Raw genomic sequence first — 18,949 nt, forward strand, 5'->3', positions numbered from 1 at the left:
CAGCGCATAAAACACACCAAAAACTAAATTACGAAAAGTGTAAATAACACTGTCACGCAACAACACAATGACGTTATGACCTATCGTTGTCCCCATTAATTACACTAACAAGTAAAATTCGAATTTGGGCCGTTGAAGTGATACTATAATATTGTTGGTAAAATATTACTTTTGCGTTTAGAAACAAATTGAGCGTTTTTACGACGCGCCGATAAACATCAAGCACTTAAGTTTGAACTACGCCAGGTCGTTAAAACTTCCCCGCATGATTTTAGTGCTCTTGTGCTGCCTCAGTGACTTGCTAGGTAAAAAATGCGCTCACCTGGAATCCTGGACACTATCATAACAATACCCATACCCCTACACTCAGATTTCTTTCAGTTCACTATTGTCATGTTGGTTTTTTTATGCGGTGAGTGTCATCCCCTAATTTACAATTGAATAATGCATAATAGCTATAATAACTAATGTGATTAGAAGTGATAAATGTCCCTCGAGTTTTGTGCACTCTAATTAACGTAATTGTTCATTAATGCCGTTGCATGCTATCGTCGATAATAACGTTCCATTCGATTATTGTCGATATTCTTTTGCATTCACATGCAACCCAGCTGTAGGTATTTTTGTTTACGCTATCTGCCTTATGTACCGTGACTGCAAACCGCCCCTAAAAGTCAGACTCGAACTCAGTCATATCCTTTGATTTGATTGTACACAACCCGCATGAATATTTAGAAATTAAACTGCATACGCATGAAATGTTATGGAATGATTTTTAAAATAGTTGGAGGGTTGCGTATGAATTTTTACAACATGTGTAAATCCCCAAGTTTGCCATTGACTCCGCAGCCGTGACATTTTCGGGTGTTAACACGCCGAAAAAGCGGGCCCCGAACAAAAACCAAGCGCACACATCATGGACGTGATGCGCCGCGCCTGACTTGGGCGACAAAGGGAAGATGCGCCCTTTTTGCCACGCCGACATGACACCCCGAAATGCAGCGCGGCGTTTTCACATGCACGTCAAAAGCAGATTTCCGTGCCGGCGACTCGACTACAGAGAGAAAAAAAGGTTACGGATTTTCGACGGCGAACAAAAACACTAGAAAAAACGTGTTTTACAAGTCAAAACGAAACGATTCACAAAAATTTCAAAGTTGCTTTCATCTATTCTTCGATTTTCCATTCACGAAATTGATGCATTGCTAGAATCTCCAAATTTTGCATTCAACATATGTAAACGCTATAAATTAGAACAGGTTTTTCTTTTAACTCAAAATACTCACAGTTGTTGCAATATCAAGTTGATAATTTATAGAACCGGAATTGAGTTGTAAAGTGCAACTTTAGCTCCTTGTGTTGTGTTGTTCGGTTGCGTTACGCTCTATTAATAGTCGCTGTTGGGAGTTTCGGAGTTTTTCGCACGTCTTGTCGCAGCTAGAGCAAACACAACAAAACACTTGACACGATTTCGTTCCGGGCGTTTATATTTATCATGTGTGCGCCACGCGGGTCACACGCGCGTCGCGAAGAAGGCGACATAAATTTCCATTTGATACGGCCGCGGCTTTTCTCACTGTGGTGGCGAAAGCAAAAAGGAAATACCATGCATGCGTATATTAACCTATGAAGGACAAAGGACTAAGAAATGATTAAGAACCGAGCGCGGTTTCTACGAAATCCAACAGATGCCGGGTTGGTGCTTGATTTATGCGAGGAAGCTAACTATTTGTTTCATTAGCTGACAGTAACGGAACAAAACTTTGACACAAATTAAATTCAAAATTTATATTGATAAATATAATGCTCTGCATGAATTTCTTATGTTCAAATTTTCATCCAGGGTAGTTTTCGAAGGTAAACTTAATAAATTAGTTGGTAGCGTTCATGAATCGGAAAATAATAATTTTGATACGAACAAAGAGTATGCCCGGCTGGACATTGCGTGTCGCCGCATACAACTAGGTTAAATTATTGCACTCACACGTGCGACTGCTAAGTGCATACGTGTGATGGTTAGCTGTGTGTAGGCGCGTGTAGGCATATGAATAACGTAAACCAACAACCCCCGGCGCAGAATGACCGCGTGCATGTGCGTTCGAGTGCGGCAAGCAGAAAACAGAAAACACAAAACGAAAAGCGAACTACTTAACAGCCGCCTGCAGCGCTGACGGGAAACAATCAAACGCTCCGGAGCGCACTCAGCGTGCGACGTGCAGTTTGTTGCAAAATGCATTATTTACTTTTCAACTTTTCAACATTCAGCCCAACGATACAACCGTTTATTATGGGTTATGCAATAAACACGCATGTGCCACACAAAGCGTTCTTTTAAACTTCTTATTTCTTAACGTACGTATCTTAATCGATAACTGTATTCCTATTATGAAAGTAGATAAAAATATATAAAACCTGGTAATATTGCACATTAGCGCCATCTCGGATTCAATTATTTAACTACAACTATGATTGAATATCTATATAAATTTCAATTTCTCATTTAACACATTTTATGTAATAATTCATGATATTTTAATCATTATTCTGCTATTTGGGGTAGAGACAAAGCTAATAAATCAAAGATCATCAAAATCTGCCCAGCCGTTCTTGAGTTATAAATGGTGTAACTAACAATATTTTATTTTCTACTAGAATTGGTCAAAATAAAATGTGCATTAGTTTCCGCATACAATTGTAACACAATTCACGTGCCTCTTTTTCACAACTTTTCAATGCCGGCCACACATTTCGCCCCCGATAAAATTTCCACTGCTCCACATTTCACCGCACACAATGCACATGCACATGCAGTCCACAAATAATAATACAAATTGTGGTCATTTTTACACTATGAATGTTTACAGTCAATACACGTGGGTGGTTTGACCATTACCTCGATACCTACCCTAAAATTTAGCAAGAGTCAAGTTTCGGGCGCGTTTATTGTTCACACTATTAAAGGTCTCATAGATGTGCAATGAATAACAATATGACAATGAGAAAGTCAGCGAGGGTAGTCTGTGTAGTCACAATAAAATACAATTTAGCCAAATGAACCAACTGGACATTTCACGATGCACACGTTCATTGTTAATACTATATTTATTCTGAGTATAATGTGAATTCTGCTCGAAACCGGAATTAAATTCAATTATATTTACGGAAATTGTATGAAACCGCCGGGGTTGGTGGTGATTAATGATGAACGGGTGCAGACGCTACGTGAATTAGTGACACGCTTCACGTTTATTTGTATTTACCTTCTAATTGGGAGGTGAATTCATTTACTTTCCGTTTAAATAGTTTGAATTAAATTTTGGATATTTTAACATTTTACTAAAACCAACAGAAATACTAGATTTGAAGATATTTTATCAAATTGCCAGAGAGCTAAGACGCTAAACGCGGAAAATGCAATCGAGCAAAAGGAATCAGTTGTGGTTTTCTTGCAGTGCACACCTTTGTTGGCGCAGAGAACTGACCCAGTTTAGAATCTCCTGTTGCTTATCTGCTATTTTCCTTTATGCGCCGAGCATGTGTACGGAACTAGGTGCAAACAAACAAACAAGTAACAATCAACATAAAAATAAAATAAAAATACAAGAAGTGAACAAAAATGAAAAAAGTTAAAATTTAAAATTAACTCAACAACTTTTTGTATTATCTCATACACCGGAAACGTATTATTATCAAAAACTTATTAACACAAGTATATCTTTTATTCCCGAAGGATTTCTATCGCTAAAAACTAAAAACTATTTGGTTAGCAACGCAGTTTACTTTGCGAATAAAGTGAAGCCGAGAAAAGCATGAGTCTGACTGATAAAATACATACACTCTCAGAAGACGGGAGAATATGAAATTTTCATTTTAAAATTTCCTTTCGCCGTTAGATCCTGTTAAGACGCCGAAACCGTAATGGATGCTGCGGTTACCCGGTAAAGTGTGTTCGGCATCGGCGGCGGAAAAAGTGGACGCCGCGAAACGAGTTTAATTTTTATACACACGCCGAACGCAGATATATTTTAATTTATTCATAAGCTACTTTGCTCTTGCATCGTCGAGGCGCCCGCGACTTCCTCACCATTCCGCCAAGATGGCCGCGAATGTGTAGCATGAATAACAAGCACAACATGGACCGAGTACAGAATACACTCAGTTCAAGAGGGGTGGTAGTGGTATAGAAAGCACGGCAGGAAAGTATGCTTGAGGAAACTTTGGTATTAACGAAAAGTTTATAATGTATTTCATGTACGTAAGTACTATCAGTGTATGCATGGGTATGTTATGAGTTTATTATCGTTGTAAAATCAATCTTTTAAGGACCGCATATTAGCTATCGCCAAAGTTTTAATCGAAAACCAATATAATCATAAAGATATTCACTTTAAGACGATATTAAATTATTCTCAAGACACTTTGTATGTGGAAAACTGCTTAAATGGCCAGGAAGTAAATAAGATTATGCTTTAGCTCTATGAAGATAGAGTTGGTGGTTTGATATCAGCTACTCTTGCGGAGGTGGTGGTATTTGCTTCTTAACAGAGACCACCAAAGATAGAGGTTATGTTAAAGGTAAAATTTACAATTTTATTCAATAAAAGTCACGATTTTATTTTAAAGAAATGAATGGCGCCATCTCTATTTAAATTATTTAACTATAAATGTGAATAAATTGTCATACCAAATTTTATCTTTAATTTAACACTCTTTTGATCACAATTTTTAATATTTTAATAATTATTCTCCTATTCTAGGTAAACCTAAATTCAAAAAATCGTAGACTATCAAAATCTGTCCAGTCGCTCTTGAGTTATAAATGGTGCAACTAACAAAATTTTGTTTTATATAGCTACTTGTATAGATTTATTATTATGATATTAAAAAAGGAAAATAATAGCAAATTTCGAAATGAAATGTGAATTCTTTAAATTCATGAAACAAGGTGGGCCATACCCATGAGAATGCAATGAATGATCCCAAAAGTATAAAAAGCACCGACAAGATTTCGAAATATTTCGGCAGCCGCGTGCACACCTATCACCACCGCCGCGGCACATTGCAATGTGACATTAAAATAAACATCGGATCCTTCAGATTTGGACCCGTTTCGGCGCGGAATTAGCTTCATAAAAACCTTTGCGACAACGCACTCGACCCGCACACGCATATTTCCTTCCGAAAGGTTTCGAAAACAATGAGACATTAAAACGCTTAACTAGGTCATATATTTTCGGGGCCACCCGAAGTAATTGGAAAAACTTCCAATCGGAACGTTACAGAAAGCCGACGACATTAAATGACTAATAAAACGGGGCACGCACGATACCACAAGAGAAGCGGAACAGATTTTTGTCCTGTGCGGCATCTGTGCAGTCGAACTTCATGGTTTGTTTCATGGATATCTGTGAAATTCACAGATTTAGGCATGAATTCGGCTAGTTATGGATTGATTGGAATTATAGATGAGTTCACAAGGGTGGCATGGATGTCCAATGCATATGGGCGACTATTATATTAATCTATTAATCCTTTCAATATAGCAATGAGTCAATATCTCCCTGGTATAGAGTATTTATAGCATTTGGGGCTTTGACTCGGGGATGTTTAGAAACTTTCCGGTACATATCTATATAATGGCAGCTAATTCGGCACGCTATCAATGATGAATGAGTGATATTCCTGCAGTTAATGTGAAATAAATCCATCAAATTTATGTGCATAAAATACGGAAATTCTTCTATTTGTACAATTTGTAAAGTCATTCATCTTAATGAAATTTTAACTGAAACAAATTTTGACTATTCTTGGAACAAGATAATTTGCTGAATTTTGTCAGGATATAATTATCTCCGCAACACATCTTAGAATTAATCTTATCTGTGACAGTGTGACAATCGTTGTTCGCTTCGAAAGTGTGTCGAAACAAACGTGCATTGCAAAAACACAGCAGCGCCAGACACATTTAGATAAATCTATTTGTCTTATGGCATTTGCTAAGCCCTCCTTACTCTCTGTTGTGATGTTTATGTGACGTTTCACAGTGTTTTCTGGCACCTGCCTATTTGTCCCTTATTTGTTCATTACGTCTAGGCCGCTCGCAAATCGTCCGAAAACGGCGCATAGGTAGAAGCAGTGGCGCGTTGTTGCAAGAGATGCTTATCGAGGCATTTGCCATCGCATCTGCCTACAGTTTCAACGAGATGACAGTCTATTTTACTTGCAGTGATGTCGATGTTCTAAGTTCATTTTAACAAGCTGGCCTATTTTGTTCTCTAATGGGACAGTCGACTCGAGTTGTCTTGGGAAAATGACAGAGGAAATGCAATGCAAAACTACTGATTCTTGAATTTTATATTAAACAGATTTAGAATGTGCTAGTTTCACATTTGGTAAAAGTAAAGATTTTATGCTTTTGTGCAGAAAGAAGCTTACACTTTATTATTACTGATGCAAACGTTGTTCTCGTATTTCCTGTCCGCGAAACTTCCGAAATTTAAAAGTCAAATCAGAAACGTGTGCATTGTGGACAACTCAACAAAACGCTTTCGCTCCAATTACATCTTTTACCCAAATTAAAACATTTAGAAACATTTAAATTCTAGAAAGCACTTTAAAGTCAATAATGTGCTATTGTGGTTTTATAGTTTAAGGAAATACCCACTTAACAGCTGGTCCAGTGGTTGCATAAATTGTCTTCTTGGATAAAATTTATGCGGCATGCCGAGTCGTGCATTTTCTAGGAATGCACGCACTTCTTCGGCTGTCGTCTTGGATCGGAAGATGCACAATGCACACACTTACACTCACACCCTAAATGTGCCGCTAAAGCTATTATAAGAGCGTTCTTCGGCGCGGGCGCGAAGTCTCTTAAGTGAAATTAATTGTTTGAATTTTAATTCCGGACGTTGACAAACCGTCCGTTCTCGGCGCATTGCTAGAAATTAATGTCCCCTTAGCACCTCGCGACGTTTAAATATTTCGACCCCTAAATCTTCTTTCCATCTTTCCGTTTTCATTTCGAGGCGAGTACGTAACTGACAATTGTCGATAGGTAATTACAAATTTATTTTAAAAATTGAATAAAATAAAAACTAACACTTTTTTTATTACTAGTACTACTTGACCTATTTTACGATATATTCCTGTATAGAATTGTTTGAAATTAGAGATAAAACAGAATGAGAATGCGAAGATGCAAAGAACGGAAGTTGAGATGCGATGGTTCCGAGAAGTCTCCTTCGGTTGCTCTCTAAGTGGTCCTTCACACTTATTTAAACATTAAAACGACATATCCGCAGGCGCGCGCGTTCATTCATCTTGCAAATTGTTACAAATAAACCTTTGCGCCTGCGACGATGCCAGTGCTTTTTGCTTTATCTTTTCTTATTCATACTTATTTGCCAGCTGGAATCAAGTGGCACATTTACCTTTTGATGAATCTTTTAAACCATTTAAATTCCCTTCTAACTTTCAGAAAAACCTTAAAATTTAATTTAATCAGAAAAGTATCTTTTATTAAAAATATCCAGACCCTTTGTTATCATGTTTTTGTGCGTTAAATTATTTCTGATGTTTTCATACATGGCATCTTTTTGTAAGGTAAACAAATAACGCATATATTACAATAAAATTATTAAAATTCAAAAAAAATCGGCCGGCAAGGTACAAAAATGATAAAACGAGCATTGAATTTTATTAAATTCGATGTGTATAGCCCGAACTGAATTTCATTGCCAACGTTTTCATTTAAGCTTGTAGCAACTGTATTGCTTAGCATACAATTACGCCCCCGTTTTGCGGCAACATGTCCTAATTAGTGTTTCTGTAAATATAGAGTTGTTATTGTGGAATTAATGAACTGCTTTTTGATTATACCAACAATTGAAAATCTCCAACAAAAGATCAACACAACAGAAAGTTCCTTAAAAGAAATTTTGAAAACATGCGGAGTCTGAAGTCTCACAGGAAAGTATTTAATATATCCGGCGCGGGAACAAATTTGTGGGGATGTTTGGAAACAAATAAATCCTCAAGATATTTGTAGGTAGTTAGCGTTTGCTAATAGCCACATATTTTCTTAATTTAACTATGCCCAAATTGAAACAAGCTGCAGTTACAGTTTTAATATACAAAATGTTGCAAAAAAATTGAGAAAAGTCATAAAAAATATTTTATGATTAAAATCTACACATATTGCACCCACAGTATAAATTTAAAAAATGCAGTCGTCATAAAAATATTAATACGCAGTAATAAATTCAGTTAATTAAAAATCTCAACAGATTTTTGATAATTTGATAAGAACACCTTGTATATAAATTCAGTTGTGTAACACATATGGTTCCATTTTGTGCACGCACGTGATGTGTCAGTCCCAGGAGGGTTATGCGACCGGATGATACACCCGAAAACTAAAGAGGCAGACATTGCAGACTAAATATTATGTCGTATCGAATAAGGTAGCCATTTTTAATTTCTCACTGACATTCATAATGTCATTTCGGGTTTTGGGTTGCGAGTGTGATATAATTTAGTTTGGCAACAACTTAGCAAGTAATGTTGCTGGTTTTGCTTAAATTCAAGAGCAGTTGATTATGGTTATGACGTACCTCTACGAATCCGAATGTGTGCTTCTGAATCTGAGCCGTGTTCATGTTCGTACTCGTGGAGGTCGGCGCATAAATATTGCGGAAGATGGTGCATTCAAAAATTCGTTTAAAATGCGCGCCGAGCGGGTATTAATGCAAATTAATTTTGCACGACTCGGACGGTCGTTTAGGTTTTTCATTCGTGGGGTACATAACCGCAGAAATAACATCTACAAAATATAAAACCTGATTTTTAGATTTTTTTTTGTAAAAATATTATATTTTTGTTTAATATTTTAAAAACAAAAGCTCAAAGTGCAATTAGTGCCATCACTCTACGGTTTGTTAACTTTATGCTTCTAGTGCTGACACAACAACAAAAAACAATTTACATTTTGACTAAATTTTGAAAGTGCTTTCCATATAGTACCTATACACAATTAAAACGTTTGAGCGCCGGACGTTGGCAAACATAGCTGAACTCCTCCAGCAGCCCATCGGAAGCTGGAAACATGGCGCCCGAACGTGAGTTATGTGTCAAGAAGTGAAAAATTTGTTTTCGAAAAACTCGTCGCGTAGTCTACTCATCGTACGCGAGCAAACTGTTGCAAGTGGCGTGTGTGTACAACATGCATGTCCCTCCATGCCTACCGTAACTTGTTCGCGTTCATTAAAACCGACTAACTAGTCACACTAGAAAATTAATGAACAAACGGTTTCGGCGCTGCCTGGCGCTTCGAAATTACATTGCGGCCTGCCAATTCGCGCGCTCGCGCGCATGGAAATGAAAATTGTAGAAGAGAGCGACGGGTGCGAAAATTCGTTTGTCAAAAATTCTTGCTTGACGTGCGTGTCTTCGGCTGCCGAAGAACAATTGTTCTGCCGAATATGGCGTGATGCATACAGAGTGCGTCGCGCGCGTCGCTCGAGATTGTTTTACAAATTTAATTGTGTTTATTGTGCGCGACATAATTAAATATCTCAGCCGCCAACTGTCGCTGGTGTCGTAACGCCAACAGGCTCGCCGGTTGCGTCTTGAAATATTCATTCGTATGAATTTTAGATTCTCACGATGCGAGCATACGCGCGGGCGTTAAGTTTACCGCCGCCGCCGACGTTGAAAGTGTGTTTTCCGCACGAGGCGCGGGGGCGGGCGCGCCGCAAGAATTTACAATGCAACACGTACGGGCAGGTTCTCCGGTATGTGGTGGCGGCATCATCATTATGATTGTTAGGATAGGAGTAACGCGAGCTGGTTTGAGATTGCCACGCATTCATACTAAATTCTCATTTCCTTTATAATGTGCGCTCGCGATTCGCCAAGTTTTCATTAACGTGTGGAGGAAATCAAATAGGAGCAGCCAGTTAAATATAAATCAAGACTAAAAAACTATTATTTTTTTTATAATAGAATAATTACAAATCAAAAAACTAACTTAAAACATTTTAAAATATTTTTTTCTTAAATACATCTGAACAAATACTCCGCAGGTGTCAAAAAAGGTCCGCCAAAAACACATAAATAACCGCCTTCATTGGCGTGGTGCGTCCACTTAAATTTAACTTAAACGAACATTTTGTTCATTTTTTACGTCCTTCTCCGTCATGTATACCGGACAACAAATATAATAACCGTATACAAAGTACAAAGCAAGCATAAAAGCTCTTGGTAGCGCATACGGAGCTTTTTGTTGGCTGTATAAACGCGCTTCTTATGGCCTGGAAGCGTGAATGAACGCTTTCGAACAGTAAAATTAATAAATTTATGTCCAGACTACCCAAAAAACGAAAATAACTAAGAGGATGCAATTCGATTGAACACGTAATTGTATTGAAGTGGATTTTTTCTTCTGAAAAGGTGCGAAAGCGACCAGTGAAGATCATACAAACAAATTAAATACGATTTTTAAAAGCCACACTCGGAAAAGAAGCACAAAACAGTGTGCAAACGGATTTAATAAAATGTTGAATGTAAACCTTTTGAAGCATCATTTTATCAATGTGTTTAGTACATTTAATTCACATTTTCAAGTGTTTTTATTAAAACCCAGAGTTTTTATAATATGTTCCGTACGAGTGCAGGTTCATTTCATGCTTATAAACAATTGGCGTTCCGGTAGTAAATTAGAATTAGCCGCCGCCGCCGCGCAAGGTGGCTTATTAAGGTGTCCTTAGCCCATTAACGAAGGGCCGCGCACTCGAGCCTACTCCCGCTTACTTCGTCCTCGATTTCACTTACGAGCGCCCCGAGTGGCCAGCGCTGCTGCCTTTTGCCCGCGTCTCGCCATAAAGTACGTAATGTTTGTTAATGTTCCGCTCGTTATTTGGCTGTTAACACGTAATTTTCAGTTTCCTAATTTTCTTACGTTCAAAGGAATTACGTCGAATAATTAAAATTTTATGGGCAATTTAAAAATGAAAGAAAGGATACGCACGCGAACGGGATGCGCAGCTCGCGAGTGCACTTACGATTCAACTCAAAGATACGTGCAATTACACCAGAGGAATTAAAGTTACCGAGTTAAGATCAGCACCGGCATCGGATAATGACTTTATATTTTTAATTTCTTCAAAATAAACATATCACAAAGGCGGCAATTATTATTTTTAGTTCGAGAATATTTTCAGTTATAAAGTTATAAAACGACCTTCACTTAGTTTATATTGTTCGTAATGTCCTTGATTGTTACCGAAAACAAATTATTACAATATCTGTATGAGTGTAACTGTTTTGGTCGACTAATAAAGTTATTTCCTAGTTAAATTAACACGTAATTTCGGGACTATAACAAATTTAGTTGTAGATATAAATTTCGATGTGATATTGTTGTTTCGCCGTGCGTAATTTGATAGATCCGAGCGCTTCGATAAGCAACTTTCCCCGGGCCGCAGTCGGAAAACAACGAAAACAACTTCCAACTCGACGACGAACGAAAACGTGAGGCCATTTATGAAGCCACAGAATACAGAATACAAAACACTATCGTGTTGTTCCATGCGGGTTCATATTTGATTGTCCACTGTGTTAGATTTAGTCGTACAAACAAGACATACTTTCAGTGAACATGAAAAAATCATTTAGCGGGCATCAAAATTTCAGTCACATCGGCGAGTTTATTTTTATGCGCATTTCATGCAGACGGTGTGTGCGTTTGATGCGAAACCGCAAAATATCGAGTGTCGATGAACGGCGCGCACTCAATTTAATCAAGCATTTAATTACGTATTCAGAACGCGCATCCATTTCACACAGTCGTCCAGACGGGGGCGACGATATTAAAAGGGCATGCATATTTAATGGCCTGTTAGTATAACTTAGTATCTGCTGACAGGTAAATGTCGTCGAGCGCGGCGCGGAAACGCCGAGTGGTCACGCGATTTTCCGCAACGCCGCCAACATAACCGCATGCAGCGTTCGAAAAGCCATGCAATACCACGCAAAGCAATGCAATACTCTCGCACTCTCGGCCTGAAAGCCTGAAAATCAGTAGCTTTGCATTGCAGCGCTCGAATTTATACTGCACATATGCAAACATCAATAGATTCGAAACGTTTCAAAGCGTTACTTCTTTTTTCTACTCACATATATTGCATTAATTGCATTTATTCTCGGTTTGGGTAGAATTACAACGTTAAAAAGAAGCTCAGTTGATAGTTATAAACCAATCAAAGTAAATCTAATTTTTTATTGCAAACAGATGTATGTGATGTGTGAGGAGCAACAAGCACCTTCGGTTGTGAGGTGAATAACGTACTGCGATTCCTGTAGGGTGCGCGGTTTTGCGCTATTTGCGTTTTTCGCCAGCAGGGATTTTTATTTCGCGCCGGCTTTATTTTTACGGTCGTGCCGTTTCGCGTTATGTTGCGCGCATTTTTGCGCTCGCCGCGCACGTAATTTCGACGCCCCGCCGCGACGCGTACGAACCGCGAAGATGTTTAACGCAATCGCTTTTTATTCGAGCTCATTTCGCGCGTCGTAAAAATACCGAACACGTTTCGCTCGGAAAGTTAAATCTCTGGACGCTCATTGCAGGACTACCCGCAACAGCTGAGAAGTATCTTCATTCCTAGAAACTAGGAAATGAGTCAAAATATGACACTGCCAAACAAAAATCACTAAACAAATGTTTTGTGAATGTTTTCTGTGAGTAAATATTTTTTGTAATTTGAATGGTTGTGTTTTTGACAAAAAGTTCCTAATGTTTGGTTTGCAAATGAATTGCACGTAACAAATTACCATTAATTGCGCGCGGTGTGCCAGCGTGTTGAAAAATAAGCGACGCTAATAGATTGCCATTGCCATAAAGACGCGCAAAAGTCGCGAAGAAGCGACCGAACCGCCGACAATAAAACGTTCAACGCTCGACACGTAAACGCACTAAATTTTTAAGTATGCGCTGCTATGAGAATCTATCTGCTCGACGAAGTGTGCAATGCCAATTTAGGATTGGCGAACATGCAATGCGCCAATGAATAAACAGTCACAGAAAACAAGTACCCAAGTACTTTAGGGCGGTGGGAGTCGCAATTTTGCAATTCTAACTAAATTTACAAATTTTTCTCCCTAAACACTCGGTATAGAAAATAAATTTGCCAACAAAAATTGCAAAAGTTAAACACATCACTTGTAAAACACACGTTCGACTAATATCGCGCTGTAAAAACACGTGAGTAAAAATATCAGACACCATAACTGCTCGAACCGAGCACGACTCATTTGTCTCTGTGTGTTTGAATGAACGTTTACTTTAATGCACTCGCATTTGTCTATATTTGCAGGCAATTTTTTCTTTGTAGCTTTTTCCAGCGCATCGACGCGGCGACGCAGACTTTTTTCCCCATTCGCCGCTTTTTGTCGCCGACTTCACCGTCGTCGCTGGTATTTTCTTGTTTATTTTCGCTTGTTTAATTAGCCTCAGCATTTGCGCAAAAACAGCGTTTGCGTATGTGTTCATTGCGACAGTCCGTGCAGGTTCAAACACGTTGCCACAGCTCAGACAACTGATTGCCATGTTTATGAAACATAAATTATTTTAACTGTTCCCGGTGACCATATCAACTCTAGGGAATCTGGGTAGTTCGGCACGCTCGGATGCTTGACATTGCAACATGCAGTTAATATTTTTTCCTATTTGGTGTTGCTTCTCAAAGTCGACGACAAGGAATGTCAAAAGTGCAAATTAAATAAATCTCAAATTTTTTACTACTTTCCAAAGTTAAAAATAGAAAAATTTATAATGGGCAAGATTATTGATTTTACAAAACCTAATATATTAAGTTTAATTAAGGAAAACCGTGGTTTTGCTTGTGACGTCACTTTTGAGTAAGAAAAATGGAATATTTGAAGCTTTTTGAACTGAATTTGTAAACAAAATTACAAAAATTACCAAAATGTAAACAAAATACAAAGAATTTTTTATATAGGTAAATAGGTACGTTTGGTGGTTTGTTTGTACAAAATACGTCATTGTTGAGTAATTTATTCAAATTGGTGCATAATAAAACAAAAATAAAAATAATTTGTTATGTTCCATGACTCCAAATTCCTTAAATGAATGAATATAATTAATTTACACTTATGGTGAAGCAGTTAATCCTACAGTTAATCAAGAAACTCATAAAACATAATTCATAATTGAAAAGCCGTGAGGAAGCCGCACAAAATAACACAATGCAAAAACAATGATATAATGAAACAGTATACACCTAGAGTCATCAAATATTTAATTGAAACTATGTTTTATAGCATTTTGCCATAAACGTAATGCGAACGTGCATTATCGCAAACATTCGCATAAATATTCGTGGGCGGATCACGTGGAAGCGCAACCGCGCACACAAAAACGCCGAACGCGATAGTAATGCCCGGAATGATGGCGAACTCGTGCTCTCGTATATCATCGAGTGCCGCGACAATAAAATGTACACACATTTCAGAGGCGCATATCTGCGTCGTGTAATGAAATAAATGCATATTTATAATCAGCGTGCGCCAACCGCTACGCGAACCCAACACCACCTTTCATATACTATTTATTATTTATGTTTTTGTGCACTCAGCGTTTGAATAATGCATCTAAGCATCAAGAAACAAAGCGCGAATCTTACTTTGAGTTTAAAACATTGTTTTTATTGCCTTTAGAATATTTGCTTGTAAAATATCATCCTGTATTTGTAATTACAATAATATTTGAACAATGCGCGCTTCTGGCCTTTAATTTCACAGTTGCGGCCCGGCAAATTCCTATTATGAACGTAGCGGTGCTCGATTTATAAACCGTGCATAATTTAATGTGACACATTGTAAATTATCGAGTCGCGGCTATCCGCGGCTTAAGTTCGTTTCATCAAAATTCCCAAATGATTGTTATCGCCGCAGCGGGCCGGACAATCTCAAACATATCTCCAAAATACCTCATCTCCACTCCGCACATTAAATTAGCTACCGATTAATATTGGCATGTTTCACTAAATATTATTTTTCACGTTGATGCTTTCATCATAAATTATTTTTATTTTGACGTATCATCAGATGTAGGTACTCGTATAAACCGGGCAGCAGCTTTTAAAATGACTATCAAAACACATTAATTATTTACTGGCGTGTGTAGTTGGATGTGTTCTTCACAATTTTGTCCGGTTTGCGGTAGTCGCACTCTGGAGACCCGACGAACTCGACACCCAACTCGGCGGACGTTTAATCTATCCATAACTCGGCGTAATATGGCAACACAAAATGCGCACATGTCCCGTCCGGGACAAATCACGACATGTGTTTGGTTAATAAATCATTAGTAGTTATGCATGCACCGCGAGCTTTCATTCCTAAACGAGCAAAGAGAAATGGCTGTGCGTGAGTTGCGCTTGAGTTTCTTGTGCATCGGATGACACTCGCGCTAATAATGCTCATCTATGATGCAAACCCTCTCGAATTGCGTCGGTTCAAGCTTCGACACGCCATCATCTGTCTAGGTTTTAGCTTTTAATATTTAAGCGATCGTCTTCTTACCCTTGATAGACTCAAATTTGAGGGGGCGATGTTTCTATCTAAATAAACTTCTATTCTAATCTGAATCTACAACGCATTCGTTTAATTTTAATCGTAATTGTTTCTATGTTCTCTAAGTCTTTGAAAATTCAACTCTGAGTCATTGGTATTCTTGGAGCTTTACCAAGGCGTGAAATTTCAAACACGAAAGACTAATGAGACCAATAAAACCGATGACGGTTTAATGTCGTGACGAAGTCACTAGGAAGCCACTATCATCAGTTGTACTTTATACCACATCGTCTATTCTAAACTAAAACTTAGATTAATCGTAGGTAACAAAGCGTAGAATAAAATTTAATACGGGATGCAGTCATGACCTCGTAGCTTTAGAAAAATTACCATTTCGGTTGGCTGACAAATCGTATCCGTTCGGAGGAATTTGGTAGTAACATAATACAGTTAGTATTCAATTGCTGGACAAAAATCATTCAAGCGTGGTCATTAATTTTAGAAATTCTATAAATTTTCATCAACAGGAGTTTGTGGGATCCGTGAGTGAGTGCAAATGTTATAATTGATGAGTGAGTAAAGGACACGATGTTTATTATCACGAACAATGCTTATTAAGAAGTCTTGAAGAAGTATAGTTAAGAAGTATTGTAGAGAAGAATAGTTAAGAACTGTAGTGTTTGAAGTAATGTCAAGAACTCTCCTTCCTAAACCCTTGTCACCCACCAGCAACCCTTCAGGTTGATGGGTGGTGACAAGAAATTTGGAAGTAGGAAGAAAGTAATAGATTGGATTGGTAGAAGAAAGTGTATGACATTGAAGAGAGGGAAAGCTGACCATTGGATTCTGGGAATCCGAGTCGTGCCAATCCGTCCGACTCGGGGATTAGGTTTTTCAAGGTAATAAAAGATATTAGGAAATTTGGGAATTTTGGATGAAGAATTACGGTATACAATAAAGATGAAGAAAGTTATAAAGTTTTGAAATACAGAAATAAGCTTTGGGTAAAGATCCCCACAGTACCCCCCTACCAGTGATAAAGTTACCGGAAAGGCCGGAAGAAGCCCTTCGGAGTTGGTATTGCACGCAGCAGAGGTGATGCGCGTCGCATTGAGATGAAATCTTGAGAACCACGCCTGGAAACAGTCGGTGAGTCGTGCCTGCTTCCCAGCTCTCGTCGTTCGAGAGTTGTTGGCGAGAGGTTGCAGCAGTGGTGTGCGCGTCGCACTGAGATGAGAACCCAGCCTGGAAACAGTCGGTAAGTCGTACCTGTCTCCCAGATCTCGTCGTTCGAGACTTGTTGGCGAGGGGTTGCAACAGTGATGTGCGCGTCGCACTGAGATGAAATCTTGGGAACCCAGTCCGGAAACAGTCGGTGAGTCGTACCTGTCTCCCAGCTCTCGTCGTTCGAGAGTTGTTGGTAGGGGTTGCAACAGTGATGTGCGCGTCGCACTGAGATGAAATCTTGGGAACCCAGTCCGGAAACAGTCGGTGAGTCGTACCTGTCTCCTAGCTCTCGTCGTTCGAGAGTTGTTGGTAGAGCATGCAGCAGAGCTGATGTGCGCGTTGCACTGAGATGAAATCCTGCGAACCCAGCGTGGAAACAGTCGGTGAGTCGTACCTGCCTCCTAAGTCTTGTCGTTTGAGAGAGAGTTGCTTAAAGAGACTTGCGGATTCTCCGGGATTGGTTGTAGTTGCTGCTGCTGGATCTCTGGTTGAACTGGGATCTCTGTCGGGTTGGTCGAAGTTGTGAGCACCATGCTTTTTAGAGTACAGTTCTGGAAAACGTCTCTAGGGTAGGTACATTCGTGGCAAACGTGCCACGGCTATGGTGTTTGTTTTCTTCTTAACCCTGGCGGTTTTTCTTCTGTTGTGCCTGTGTAGACATACCACTTGTGGCATGTTGTTACACTTTAACGGCAGGAAGGATGTTGTACGGTCGAAGGACCTGGTGATGTAATGCGATGCAATACCTGGCTGTGATGATGGTACTCCAGAGTGTGGTTGAGAAGGCGGTGGGTTATTAGAGTTAGACCTACCCTTGTGGGTGAGAATGAAGTGGTATAGAATGCGGAGGAAAAGTATGTGACGGGAGTTTAAGATGCGGCGGCATGTGCGGTGGTGGACCACCATGTGGACACATGCCTGGCAGTGGAAAACAACTGCATACTAGGCATACCAGGATGAGGCGGCACCTGGTGCGGCGATGTTGGACGTCCTGGGTGATAACTCGGAACGTGCGGTTGATGCATCGTAGGTGCAGAAGTATGGAATGATGCCTTCTGCGGTGGAAGTTGTAGCTGAAGAGGCATCGAAGATTGAGTCCTTGGTAGCGGTTGATGTTGCGTTCGTCGTAGACATTGTTGTGTTGCACTCAGATATTGACTCACCAGATACCCACAAAATAAAAACTAACGTGTGTTTAATGTTCGCAAATATCACGTCGGGGTCACCAATTTGTGGGATCCGTGAGTGAGTGCAAATGTTATAATTGATGAGTGAGTAAAGGACACGATGTTTATTATCACGAACAATGCTTATTAAGAAGTCTTGAAGAAGTATAGTTAAGAAGTATTGTAGAGAAGAATAGTTAAGAACTGTAGTGTTTGAAGTAATGTCAAGAACTCTCCTTCCTAAACCCTTGTCACCCACCAGCAACCATTCAGGTTGATGGGTGGTGACAAGAAATTTGGAAGTAGGAAGAAAGTAATAGATTGGATTGGTAGAAGAAAGTGTATGACATTGAAGAGAGGGAAAGCTGTCCATTGGATTCTGGGAATCCGAGTCGTGCCAATCCGTCCGACTCGGGGATTAGGTTTTTCAAGGTAATAAAAGATATTAGGAAATTTGGGAATTTTGGATGAAGAATTACGGTATACAATAAAGATGAAGAAAGTTATAAAGTTTTGAAATACAGAAATAAGCTTTGGGTAAAGATCCCCACAAGTTCAAAGACAACTGCATCACAATTTTTGCAATGTGCATCCTCTACGTGTCTTTTGGCGTGTTTTGTGCAGTCTGCACCACAAGCACGACTAATTTTTTATGCGTTTAACATCTGTCGCCCTTGTTGGCCCTTTCCTAAACGCTTCAATGTTGTGATCTTCAATATCCGCTAGGATAGATCCATGGGGTTGTGGTGCAGGCTGTCCATTACTTTCATATTCGATATTTTATGCGCTTAGCGCATCCCTTGCATCAGATGTATCAGATGTGTTTAACATATTTTAGGCAATGGATATGGGACGTGCTTTTGGCTAATCCCATACAAAGGATGTCATAACTTATAGAATATGATCTAACATCCCCTATTTTTTTATATACATAAATAGTGTCATAATATTTATACTGTTTCATA

General features: G+C 39.0%; 1 long non-coding RNA gene across 1 annotated transcript; it reads left to right on the top strand.

The window, feature by feature from the left end:
• Positions 1-17,112: 17,112 nt before the first annotated feature.
• LOC135791121 (uncharacterized) lies at positions 17,113-18,514 on the top strand. Its single transcript, XR_010547927.1, has 2 exons — positions 17,113-17,387; positions 17,476-18,514. It is a non-coding gene; the product is annotated as an uncharacterized lncRNA (long non-coding RNA).
• Positions 18,515-18,949: the final 435 nt, after the last annotated feature.

Source organism: Atheta coriaria, unplaced genomic scaffold (genome assembly GCF_025399875.1).
Source record: "Atheta coriaria isolate IRGN ID8LTWV9N9 unplaced genomic scaffold, Caltech_Dcor_3.1 hic_scaffold_4_pilon, whole genome shotgun sequence".
NCBI classification, from domain to species: Eukaryota; Metazoa; Arthropoda; class Insecta; order Coleoptera; family Staphylinidae; genus Dalotia; species Dalotia coriaria.